Here is a 12,295-nt window from a genome sequence, read left to right as displayed (position 1 = left end):
CCCTCCAATCCCACACTGCTTTCACTGGGAAGGAGTTACATTGGAAGTCCAGCGATCAAGCACACCCTCCAAACAGTCTGTCAAATATTGGCTTTACAGATATTCTCCACATCTGTCACTTGACACCAAAACATGTGAAAGAACTCTGATGGGTCATCCTGTTCTCTGAACTGTATCTCACTGATCACCTAATTTGGAAAATCTTCTATGGAGAAGAACTTTCTATAGAAGAACTTCACTATAGTGAAAGGCATGTTCTTGATCTGACTGATGTGCCTTCTGCAGCAGCAGAGAAACAGTTATGCTGGGATTTAGCAAGTGTACCAAACTACAGCTCCTGACTCTTCCTCCTGGATGTCTTAGTTCTGAGTACAAATTTTCTCTCAACTTTTTATTGACACCCATCCCACCAAGATGTCACTGTGTGGCATTGACTCTTTATTGTCCTCCCTTTGGCCCCAGCCAAACTGTTCTCTTTCAGAGGATTCATGGGAAATTCTGGTGAATTACTTGGAAATAGGCTCTCATACTACTGCATCGCTAGTCAGAGCTTCTTGGGAACCTTCTGGGAATGGCTGGCATTGTTCAAAGTACTCTTCTTGCTGTCCCAGCTTCTACATTTTTCACCCTTAGATCCTCTGCTCCTTTCATTTCTTAATATCATTATTCATTCTTAGAATAATTTGGTGGTTTCCCTGCTCTCTTTTTGTCTAACTCCTCACTCATAAAGAAAAGCTCACATTTTGTTAGCAACATTGTAATGCTTATCTGTAAAAGGAAAAACCAGAAGGAACACCATTCATAAGCAAATGCTTAGATAAGAGTGAGAGCAGAACAAACATATGACACCTTCCCTCTAATACTCTCTTTGTTTACATCACTTTTCAGCTCAGAGGACCTTCCTAACATGTTTTTATTTCAATATTTAGAAACACACAGTTGGTCTCGCTATCTTTCAAATATTTTTCAAGTCTTCTCTTGCACATAAGAAGATTATTGCATCCACAACATCCCTAGCAAGGAGCTACACAGATCTGCATCTAGTTTTTGTGCAGTCGGGTCCTTTTGCTTGCAGTGAACCTGTTTCCCATTAACTGCATTTTAGCCCTATTTCTAGCATGTAAAGAGATGATGAACAGTTATAACTTTTTCCTTGTGGTGATTTGGTAAACCTTATTTATATTTTTTCATGAAAGTTGTTGTTTCTGCATAAGGAAGTTTCAACAAAGTCAGTTGTTCCTTTTATGGGAGTTCTCTTTACCTTTGATTATAGTTTTGCCTTCCTCTTACCCTCTGCAGTCCTCATAATTCTTCTGACATAAATGTTTATATTTTCTTAATTACCATAAGCACTGAACAGATGTTTACATTTCAATAATAATACCAAAATCTCATTGCTCCTAAAAGCAATGGTCAGCCTAGAGCCCTTGTATGAGTTAGAATTGCTTTCTTCTCCACACAAATCACGTTACACTTATGCAAACTGAATTTCATCTGGCCTTTTATTGCCCAGGTCCCTTGGGTTTTCATCTTTTTGCAGCTCACCAGGCTGCACTCATCCTAAATATTTTGAATAACTGTGCATCATCAGTAATCTTTGTCACTTTGTTGTTGAATCCTTTTTCCAAATCATACATGAACAAGTTGAACAGCACAGATCTCTCCACTGATGACATCACTGTCACAAGTGATGATCATTTATTGATCCCTTCATCTCCTGTGTCTTGGCAAATTGTCCATTCCAGGACCTTTCCATTTATGCAAATGATCACAAAGTAGAGCAGGGACTGGTAGCATTAATTGAAAAAGTATGTAACTCTTGCAGAAAGGTACATGAGGAAGAGCCGTCTTGGTGTGCTCTCAGTCCAGAAACCTGACTGTATCCTGGGCTGCATTAGAAGAAGAGTGACCAGCAAGTGAGGGAGGTTATTGTTCCCCTCTGCTTCACTCTGGTGAGGCCCCACCTGGAGTTCTGAGTCCCGCTCTGGGGTCTCCAGCACAGGAAGAACATGGACCAGCTGGAGCAAGTCCAGGGGAGGGCAAAAAAAATTCTTGAAAGGCTGAGAGTCATGGTTGTTCAGCCTGGAGAAGGCTCCAGGGAGACCTTATTGCAGCCCTTCAGTACTTAAATGGGGCTTATTTGAAAGACAGGGATAGACTTTTTAGTAGGCCCTGTAGCAATAGAACAAGGGGTAATGTCTTCAGACTATAAGAGGATAGATTCAGTTTAGACATACAGTAAAATTCATTTATAATGAGACTACTATACACTGGCACAAGTTGCCTGGAGAGGTTGTGGATGCCTGGAAACATTCAAGGTCAGATTGAACAGAGCTCTGAGCAACCTGATCTAGGTGAAGATGTTCCTGTTCATTGCAAGGGGGTTGCACTAGAGGACTTTTAAAGATCCCTTCTGAACCAATCTACTATTTTACAAGAAATAAATGGCTTAGAAAATTACTGTTTGTCTTCTTTCTATTTGAACATTGACTATGTGAACACACAAATCTTCCTTTTTCTCAAGTGTTTTATCAAAGCCAGTTCAATTGTGAATAAAATGTTATAGTTTTGAGGATGTGGAGAGAAATTGAGTGCAACAGAGGACAAACTCTTTTCTATTAAGACTGCCTTAATCAACACTTACTTGAGAAAAAAAAGGAAAATAAACAAGTAGGCCTTTACGTATTAAAGAAACAAGTACTTCTCAAAAAGTTCTTCCAATATTAAAATCTCTCCTCACAAGAAACATATGGAGACATTAATTTCCAAGACTGACACTGATACACAGTGAGCAGCTAATACACAATAAAATGTGAAAAGACACATTTACCAGAAACTGACATCAAGGAGTGTGTTTTTAAATCATAGTCCAGAGAGCCTGAAATTCAAGCAACAATTCAAGTTGTTTGTAAGTTATTCTGGGGCTAGAGAAAAGCTCTAACTCAGCTATAGAAACAAACTTGAATTGAGTGTGAGACAGTCCAAATGTGACAGCTCTGAGTATAGCAAGCCCATTTGAAACTGCTTCAGAACCATGAGACAAAGTAAGGTTTGTTTTTTTTAAATCTAAAAAGTATCCAAATATGATAGGTGGAAAGACAGGTGTTTGAAATACAGAGGCATGGTGAGTTACGCACTTTTGCAGAGGTGAATTTATGCCCTCTGACTGACAGATTCTGTCTATACAGTCAAGCCTATTGCAATTACTTGTCCAGATTTTCATGAGTATGTAAATACACTCCTACTTCCTTTCTTTTCTGAATGGGATGTAGTGGATAGTTCTGCTAGGTTTTTCTCTGGTCCTCAAAATAGTCTGATAAGGCAGTTGGAGTTGTGGCTCTTTGAGACCTCTACTTCATTCCTTAGTGGGACAAGGAATTGTGGTATCTGTTACAAAGAACTGCAATTCACACTGCAAGCCAAAGACTAAAGACATGCAACCAAGCTTAGGCCAATAAATCCATACTCTCATGACTTCTTATAAATCTGTAGTCTGCTGCTGCCTGGTTCAGCCCTGGGAACAGCAATGGATCCTTGATGGCAGAGCAAGAACAATTCATGACGCAGCCCGCCTGCAGGAACATCAGCAACGAAGAAGTGGGAACAATAAAGTAAACCTAGAAAGCAAAACTTTAATAATGTACAAATAAACTAATAAGCTCCATACAATATGGTGTAACTGCAAAGACCTTGAAATGGGGAGAACACGACAATATATACAGTGCTGGCTGAGGGCAGGGAACCAATGAACAACAAGAACTACAGACATTACCTTATATGGAGAGCATAATTCACCAATCACCAACAACAGCTCAGAACATCTCCTTATTTGGCATGAACATATTAATATAATTTTTCCCATGATTCCATGCACCTCCCCATAACTTAGCTAGATGTTATCCTCCTTAGCATCTTGGTTTCCATGGTCTCAGATTGATGCCTCCTGTGTACTCAGCTGAGCCCAAGTCACTCTCCATTCCAGCTGGTCTGACTCTCACATCAGTCTAATGGCTCTCCACCCAAGCTTGGGTCACAGGTTGACTGAATATCAGTCCACTCTCTGTTAGCAACAGATATTTGAAGGTGAGAATAAAATAAGTATTAATTGTTCAAAGTCTCCCCAGCCCAAAGTTAAAAAAACTCAAGTCACAGAAATTCAATTAAAAATGTAGACAGAGATTTTCACTCACAGGTATCTCCCAAAAAAGTAAGTATTTCCCAAGTTTGACGTCTACCTTAATTTCTTTGTATGCAGTCTCAACTCATTACACACCAGATGTTTTGTAAAATGTGTTTACTATCAGTTATTTATATATTTAGTGGGAGGGTATTGCTGTCAAAGTTGTGAGCTTCCAGGCACTAGTACTACAAAGAAGGTTTTGTGTCTGGCTTCAGGAGGAGAGAACAATCTCAAAAGATTCACCAGGATAAGCAAAAGAAAAGGAGTTTGGTGCTTCCCAGTGTCTTTGCCAGAAATCATCAGGAACATCTATATATGAATCCCAAACTAAAAGTATCAAGAATGATGGCAGTAAAGAAAACAGGATTCAGAAGGTGGTGGGGCTTCCTAGGAAGGCATGGCTCCATCCTGGTGGACAGGATACTAGAGAAGGCTTATATTTCAAATTGATGGTAACCCTGAGAGTACATAGATGTTGCTCTCAACATTAAAGCATCTCAACACTATACATGGCCGCAGGCCAAAATCTCAGGAATTTAGGTAAGAGATGATGAGTAAAGAGTATTTAGTACAAGTGAAGTACACTGTTTTCTGCACCTCTGACCTTTGTTTCCAATCTAAAATCTCGCTAACATGTGTCATCTTTGCTGTACTATTGAGCTTGTCTAGTGCTCAAACTGAGATGAATGAAAGAAATTCATCTCCCAGAAGGCAGTGGACCCAAAGGAGTATGGACAGACTCCCTAGCCCATACCCAGAGAAACTCTGAGGAGTGGGGTTGTTCTGAGACTGCTTTCTGCCAGGCGGCACTGCCGAAAGTCATGCTGTGGGAAGGCAGAAAACGGCGATTGTTATCCATGGAAGAGATGCTGAGGGATGCTCCATCACTCGAGGGTGTATCTGACTGCAGATTAGCACAAAACCAAAAGTTTCCTGTAATCAACAAAATTGGAAAACCCTCTAATACTGTTGATCACAGAGCTTGCAAGGCAGTCAGGAAAAGGACCTTAGAGGTGCTTCTAGAAAGCAATATTGAGGAAAAATAAATTGGTGCTCAGTCAAGAAAAATAATATCTCTACATCACAGAAACATAATTCAAAACATGCTGTGAAAGAAATTCTGTCCAGAAGGCAAGTAAATATTATGTTATGTATTAGAACAGTGCTATTATAGACTAAATAGCAAAGCTGATGTTTGAAAATTGAAAGAAGAAATAACCCCCTCCATTTGCTTGCTTTTAAAATCAGAGATAGATTCGATAGAATCTGATGGTATCAAAGAACTGATTAACAATAGGAATTCTTTTCTTATTTGGCTGCAAAGATGCACAGCTTAAAACAGAATTTTAATATTCTAGGCATGACATGCTAATGAACAGATATGAAGTCTCAGAAAGTTGAGATACGGTTTTTCAATTTAATCTTGCTGACTTGGAACGGCTCAGAGAAAGAAAAGGTTTTCTTTCATAACCATTACTTTGTATTTGCACAGAATAAACAGGTGCAATATTGACATGACAAACTAGAAAGCAGGTGTTTTAATTAAAACAGCCATAGGAAGGATCATTTGCAATGTCTCGAAAACCACAATTAACTGTTCTCTGTGTCTCAGTCTTGATGGAGCTCATTTAGAAGGTATCAGAACATTTAGAGAGTGCTGTGAATCAATTGTTTTATATCTCCTACCTTATAGGGTGACTGCAGAATATTCATTCTGCCTCCAACATAGCTTAAGTCAACATTAGAAAGTCCCCTGCGCTGTTGCCATAGAGTTAATTGTCTTCATTCACATTCAGGAGTTATTCATTATGCAAAGATCTGAACATTAAGTAGACCTCCCTGTGGTGGGTAGGTAGTGTATAGCTTTGTGGAGGCTCCCTACACACAGGAGAAAACCCCCCTCAAGGTGTGGGTCTATGGAGACATTCTACACCCGTGTCCAGGATGCAGTCCACAAACCAGTGTGATCTTCTCAGACTGTGGGGCTGGAAGGTCCCTCAGTGCTGCTTCTGTGTTGGACTGTTCAGGATTTCTTCAAGGCTGCAGCAAAAGCAGGAGGGAAGAATCTGGTTCTGAGGACCTCACAGAAAAACTGTGGCTCCTCCCTACACTCCAAGCATGGCTAATGATGCTGTGGGGACATGGACTTCTGCCTGCCTGGAAACACAAGCAAAGAAGGTATTTTAGAAAGACCTACAATAAAAGGAAAATTATCATTATTCTAATGCTTTGTTACAAAAGGTGAGAGTGTTTCTAACTGTATTTTTGCTCAAAGTATTCACTGTTTCAGTTGGTCCCAATTCAATGGAATTCCATGCCACAAAACCACCGTCACAAATACAATTCTAGTGCAGACAAATTACCATGAAGACTGAAATAGTAACACTTTCTGAACATTGCACTTCTATTAAATAGCTAATTCTGACAACACTGTGTGACAGCAAAACGGTCATGGAAAGAGAGCCTGTAAGATTTAAAAACTATCCCTGATGAGAATTGAGGCTACGAATTCAGATTGATGAATGGGGACACTTGCCTAGAGATGCTGTGGTGGTTCAGCCATGAACTCTCCTACTACGCCATCTCTTAGGGACTCTCAACTCTGATGCAAGGAAAGATCAGCTCTCAGTGAAGCAGCAGATGAAACTACAGTTGTTTACAAGATTATGTGTAATAAATATGATGTCAATAAACTGACATTCAATTTTTTATTTTACTGAATATTTCAGGGTAGCAGTGGTAGCAATCCAGGAACTACTACCCAGGCTGGAGATTCCTGCAGGTGGTATGGGTAGCTGGGGACAGAACCATCACAGCTGCCACAAAGGCAGTCACCCTTACTGCAAAGCAAACTCTGTAAGCCAAGCTTTCACAGCTAACCCTATTGCTCATCAGGTGAGAATAAATACTGGGGAAAGTTATCATCTCCCAGCTTAGTGATTCTGGTGGGATGGAGGTTGTCAGTACTTGGGGGTTATTCTTGTTAGGTGACCATCAAGGTTTCAACTTTCCCTACACTTCCAGCAGGATGCCAGATCATAATCACCATGCCGTGCTCTGCAGGCCTTTTTGTGAATTAAAGCTTCTAGCAATCATGCAGCTTGCTGCAGCCAATGAGGATCTGATTTTTCTGGCATAGTTATCCCTGCAGTTCCCAGTGACTTCAACTGTGCTTTAGGCCAATTAAAAATTCCTACAAGGAAAGGATACTGCAACTAAGTTAAAATGTTTGGACATAGAACCATTTTCTTTAAAAAAAAGAAATTGCACCATATTTTTTTTCTGTTGAAAAGGCAGTAACATTCAGCTCTGAGCCTTTTTTTCCCAGAAAATTTGTTTTTTTCACAAAAGAATTCAAACTCTCCATGGGGTAACTTCTCTGCATTTTATAACTACATCTGATTATCTGATGCCTGCCTTTTCTGAAAATGTAGTATATTCTTTAAACTCTTTTTTCCCCATAAATATTTCTGTTGCACTTTATATGATTTTCCTTTTGGGTGCATTTTACTATCAAGTTCTCAGCATCATGATGCTCATCTTGTTCTCCTTCCAATGTTGAGGTCCTTGTCAGATACTTCCATAAAAGAGCCTTTTATGTAGTTCAAACATTTGTTACCCTCTAAATCCCACTTTTCTGCTTTTTTTCAAGCCAGTGCTGCCTCAGTGCTTCCAGCTGTACAGTTTGCAAGGCTCCTCCTCCTATTAGAACAGTGCCTCCTGGATTACTCCACCTTTCTGAATCAAATGGTGTGATTTCCCTCATGTTTTTCTGTCATGGATATTTGTTAACAATCACCAGCATGTGAAGTGACATACAAACCAGAGACAAGCACGCTCTCAGTGTAAGGCTGTAATATTTAAGAAATGTTGGTATTTATCATTGGGTAATGAGCTTGAATTTAATGGGACCATTCATGTGTATAAAGTTTCTTCCTCATGCAAGAGTTTGCAAGATTCTGGCCTAAATAAAGGAAATAAATATTTAGATTATTCACAGCAGAATCACAACATGACCATTTCCTGAAGCCAACTTTTTCTCCTTCCATATTTCTTCTTATTCCATCTGCCAGCATCTCATTACATCTACTCTGAATTCCCTTCTCCTTCTGCAGATTGGCTTACAAATTCTGTGGGACTTTTATGAGTTATTCAGATGCATATCCAGGACACAGGAAAACACTTTCAGCAGCTTGGAGGTACCTTCCCTACTCCAATATGCTTGAGAATTTTCTGAGCACTGTATAAATACTGACTAAGAGACAAGACCAGGTTTCAAACATACAAGCTCCATATATTTTCAAACCATATATATATAAGCTCAGTGTACACTGAAGTAACGCACACTAAGGATATGCCTAAATGGTATCTTTTGAATGTATCTGTTTCCTCATTTTGTCTGTTTCTCTGATATTTTCCACCCAAAAATGCCGCTCAGGAAGGTGAAATAAGGCCTTAATTATTCCCTATTAATACTGGAGAAATTTAATTTGAAATAGCAGATCTGTGAGGTACACCAGTGAGCACTTATATGATCAAGCTGCCCCTTCTGATGTCAGCTTACTTAGCCTTTGCTTCATCTGCATATCTGACACTATTAGGAGACACTCTTTGTTTGAGAATTGTGCATGAAATGACAGTGTCCAGATAGCAAGCACAGGCCATGTATATTGATAACACATTCACTGAATGATCAACCATGTGCAGAAAAAACTTTCTGTTGAGAACAGGCTGGGCTGGGGAGAGGGTTGGGGTTGAGAGGGTTGGGGTTGTTCATCCCATAGAAGAGAAAAACCAGGGGAAATTCATTGAGGCTTTCACTACTTGAAGGAGGCTTATAAGAGCAATCAGAACAAGCTTTTTAATGGGGTCTGTAGCAATAGGACAAGGGTAACGGTGTTAAAATAAAAGATGTTACATTCAGACTAGATATATAGAAGAAATTTTTTTCACAAATGGTGGTGAGTCCAAAGAGTGGTAGATACCCCATCCCCGACAACATCCAAGGCCATTGATCCAGTTGAAGATGCCCCTACTAATTGCAGGGGGTAGGACTATGTTACCTTTAGAGGTTCCTCCTAACCAAAACCATGTTATGCTTCTATTCTATGGAAATGAGAGAGGGAAACAGAGGGTATTGTATTCATGTGCATGTGTGTGTGTGTACTTCAGAACTTCAAATAAATAATATGATTCAAAGGTAGATCATTAAATAAAATATCTTCAAGTGCACCATTAAAAAAAAAAAAAAACACAGACTAAGCATTCTCTCACTGAAAGAAGAGCTCAGTACAAGGATCTTGTAAAGTACCCTTGACACAGCTGTCCTTGTCACAGTGTTTCTTTTATCCTGAACTTTCCCTCATATAAAGCAAAACATCTGCTTATGGATGTTTCATCAGTGATGACACCTATAACTATTGGCAATTACTCTTTTTCCAGTCCATAACTGTTTGGCATTTATTTTAAAGGTGACAACCTTAGAAAAGACAAAAATTACTGATCTTTTGAGCAGGATCCAAATGTCACATTGTGAAAGATGTTGTTTTATCATCAGCATAAGGCATCTGTCTGGGCTCCTTAAGGAATCTGTAGCTGGAAAATAAATGTTCTCTAAGCAGGATTTTGTGACTCCAGCTTTTAGGCAGCCTTGACTGAAACACCATTCTGAACACTATTTACCTTCAACTTAATTTGATCCTCAGGAATTTACACATAGTTTAAAGTTTCAGAATAAATTCCTCAACCAACTCCTCATTAAATTTACTTGAAGGGTTCTTTTATGATTAAAACAAGCTGGTTCCCAGAAGACTGTATCTGCACAAATGTACACATTAGTCTTTAAGACTACCTACATCCTGGTACTGTGGTTGCTTGTGCTCTTTAATGAAGAGTTAACTCCACAATGTATTTGCTGTGCCAGGAATTGGGTATTTTCAGTATGCTAGCAGATAAGGAATTTATTTGAGCCTTTATTAGGGCCATTTTAATTTGAATTCTGTTTTGTCAGGAAAAAAATTTCTGAAGAAATAATTAATTAACAAGAAGTTTTTCTTGTTAATGAAACAGGGGCAAAAGAGCAGCTGAACTGTGTGGTGATGGATGCTATGGCAATTAGGCAGGTATGAAAAATGCTTTCAAGCAGAGTATTTAATTTAGAAAAAAATTTAACAATAGGCAATTAATTAGCAATTTAAGTAGACACCTTTGACTCCAGAAGTGAAGGGCTCTGGAATGCTAGCAGCTGATATTGCTACAGTTAATGTGAAAGTGCTTTCAATTTGTTATTGGTGGGTTCACTGCAACTCAAAGTATACAAATTTAAATTCATGCAAGTTTTTGCCAGTTTCTTCCAGAGTAAGTTCAGACTTCTGTAGCAAAAACATCTGCCAGGAAAAGAGGCTGTGGCAATGGAAAGAAACAACCAGCCAGCCACACCCACACCATTCTCGGTGAGCTAGTTAGTGAATAAAGCAGGCACTGCTTTCAGGGAAGAGCCATGGGCATGAATGTTAAGAAATGGTGACTTAAATGTGTTCATTTAGTAAATGTATCCTCTAAATTTTCTAACTTGAGAATACATCTCTAGCTCTAGAAAGACACATTTTGTGTAGCATAACTCTTCTCCAAGCACAAGTGACCAGTTAAACTGGGGAACAAGGCCTCAGCCCCCTTTATATGGCATGGCCTCTTGTAGTTTTTTCAGAAGCATTTGCTTGCTTCTGGAGAAACATATAGCCCCTCTATACCTTGATGATGCATACGCATTTGCATTTTTGGATTCCTTTGGTGCTTGATTTTCAACATGTGTTGGGGAGCTATCCTGAGCTGATGTCCAGTCCAGACTCCTTCCAAATAATACAAATCTTTCATCTCATCTACAGAATAAGGGTATATGAGTCAGTATTATTATCACAGTTTTTTCATATTCATGTGAAAGAAAGAAATATTTATTTCTGTTGTGAAGATCAATAAACAAAAGACAAGGAAAAAGTACGTTCTATTGGTTTATGGCAGAAAGCACCTAGGCCATAAATGTCACATCTGCAGGCTCACTGTGCTTTTCATCTGTGTGTGTTCATCACAGCCTCAGACACAAAGGGAGACAGCAGCTGCTCTTTGCATAGACAGTGCCACCAGCACACACACACACACACACACACACACACACACAAACACACACACACACACACACACACTCTCTTCTAGATTTCTTAGGATAGTGCTCTTGATGGATTTTAATGGCTTGGTTGAGCTACTAGAGATGCCCCCAGCAGGGCTAGGGGTTTTTTGCATAATGATGTACTCCATTCTCATTGCAGTTCAAGGTATAGCTTGCACGGCTGTTCAGCAATTTGAACAATCAGGCTGCTTTGGCATTTGAGAAGGTGAAGATTGGCTACAGATTATAAAAGCGCCCCAAAACCAAAGGGTTAATCAGGGAAGCATCTAAGAAACAGCTTCCAGTTCATGTTGAGTAGTGAGGGACTGGGATGCTACTTTCAACAGAAATGTTAGAAAATACAAGAAATTCTGCTCATCTCGACTCCTTTCTTGAACTGCCAGGATGCTGGATGCAGTGCTGTGGGAATGCAAGAAGCCAGCCAGGGTCCAGTGCTGTCTCTGAGATGGAAAGTTGCCCTGGAACCTGTCATGAGGGGAAGCCTGGGGAAGAGCCACCTGGGTGACTCTGGGCATTGCCTGGTCCAGCACAGCTCCCTGTGCCCAGGCTGCTCAGCCCAAACTGGCTTCAGTGTCTATAATATACTCAGCAGCACCCACAAAAGCAGGAATATGAGATGGATGCTGCCATCCTGGGTGCTCCTAGGGCTTCACATGTCAGGGAACCAGCCACAGTACCCTGGGCATGTGCAGTCCATATGTATAGATAACTATGTAGACAACCCCCATAAAAGGGAGAGCTGGTTGCTATGCTCTAGCCTAAGTAATCTGCATTTACAGTGGAAACAGAGGAATCAATCAGCAAATCATGGAATATCTTTTTACCTTTGTTATAAGGCTCTAAGACCACTCTTATTACTCCTAGATAACAGTGTTGGCTCTGAGTGGTTCTGCAGTTTTATAGTAATCACATCCCATAACATGCAGAAGCAC

Source organism: Ammospiza caudacuta, chromosome 1 (assembly GCF_027887145.1).
Source record: "Ammospiza caudacuta isolate bAmmCau1 chromosome 1, bAmmCau1.pri, whole genome shotgun sequence".
Classification (NCBI taxonomy): Eukaryota; Metazoa; Chordata; class Aves; order Passeriformes; family Passerellidae; genus Ammospiza; species Ammospiza caudacuta.
The sequence above is the reverse complement of the archived record's forward strand: the minus strand, read 5'-3'. Positions refer to the sequence as shown.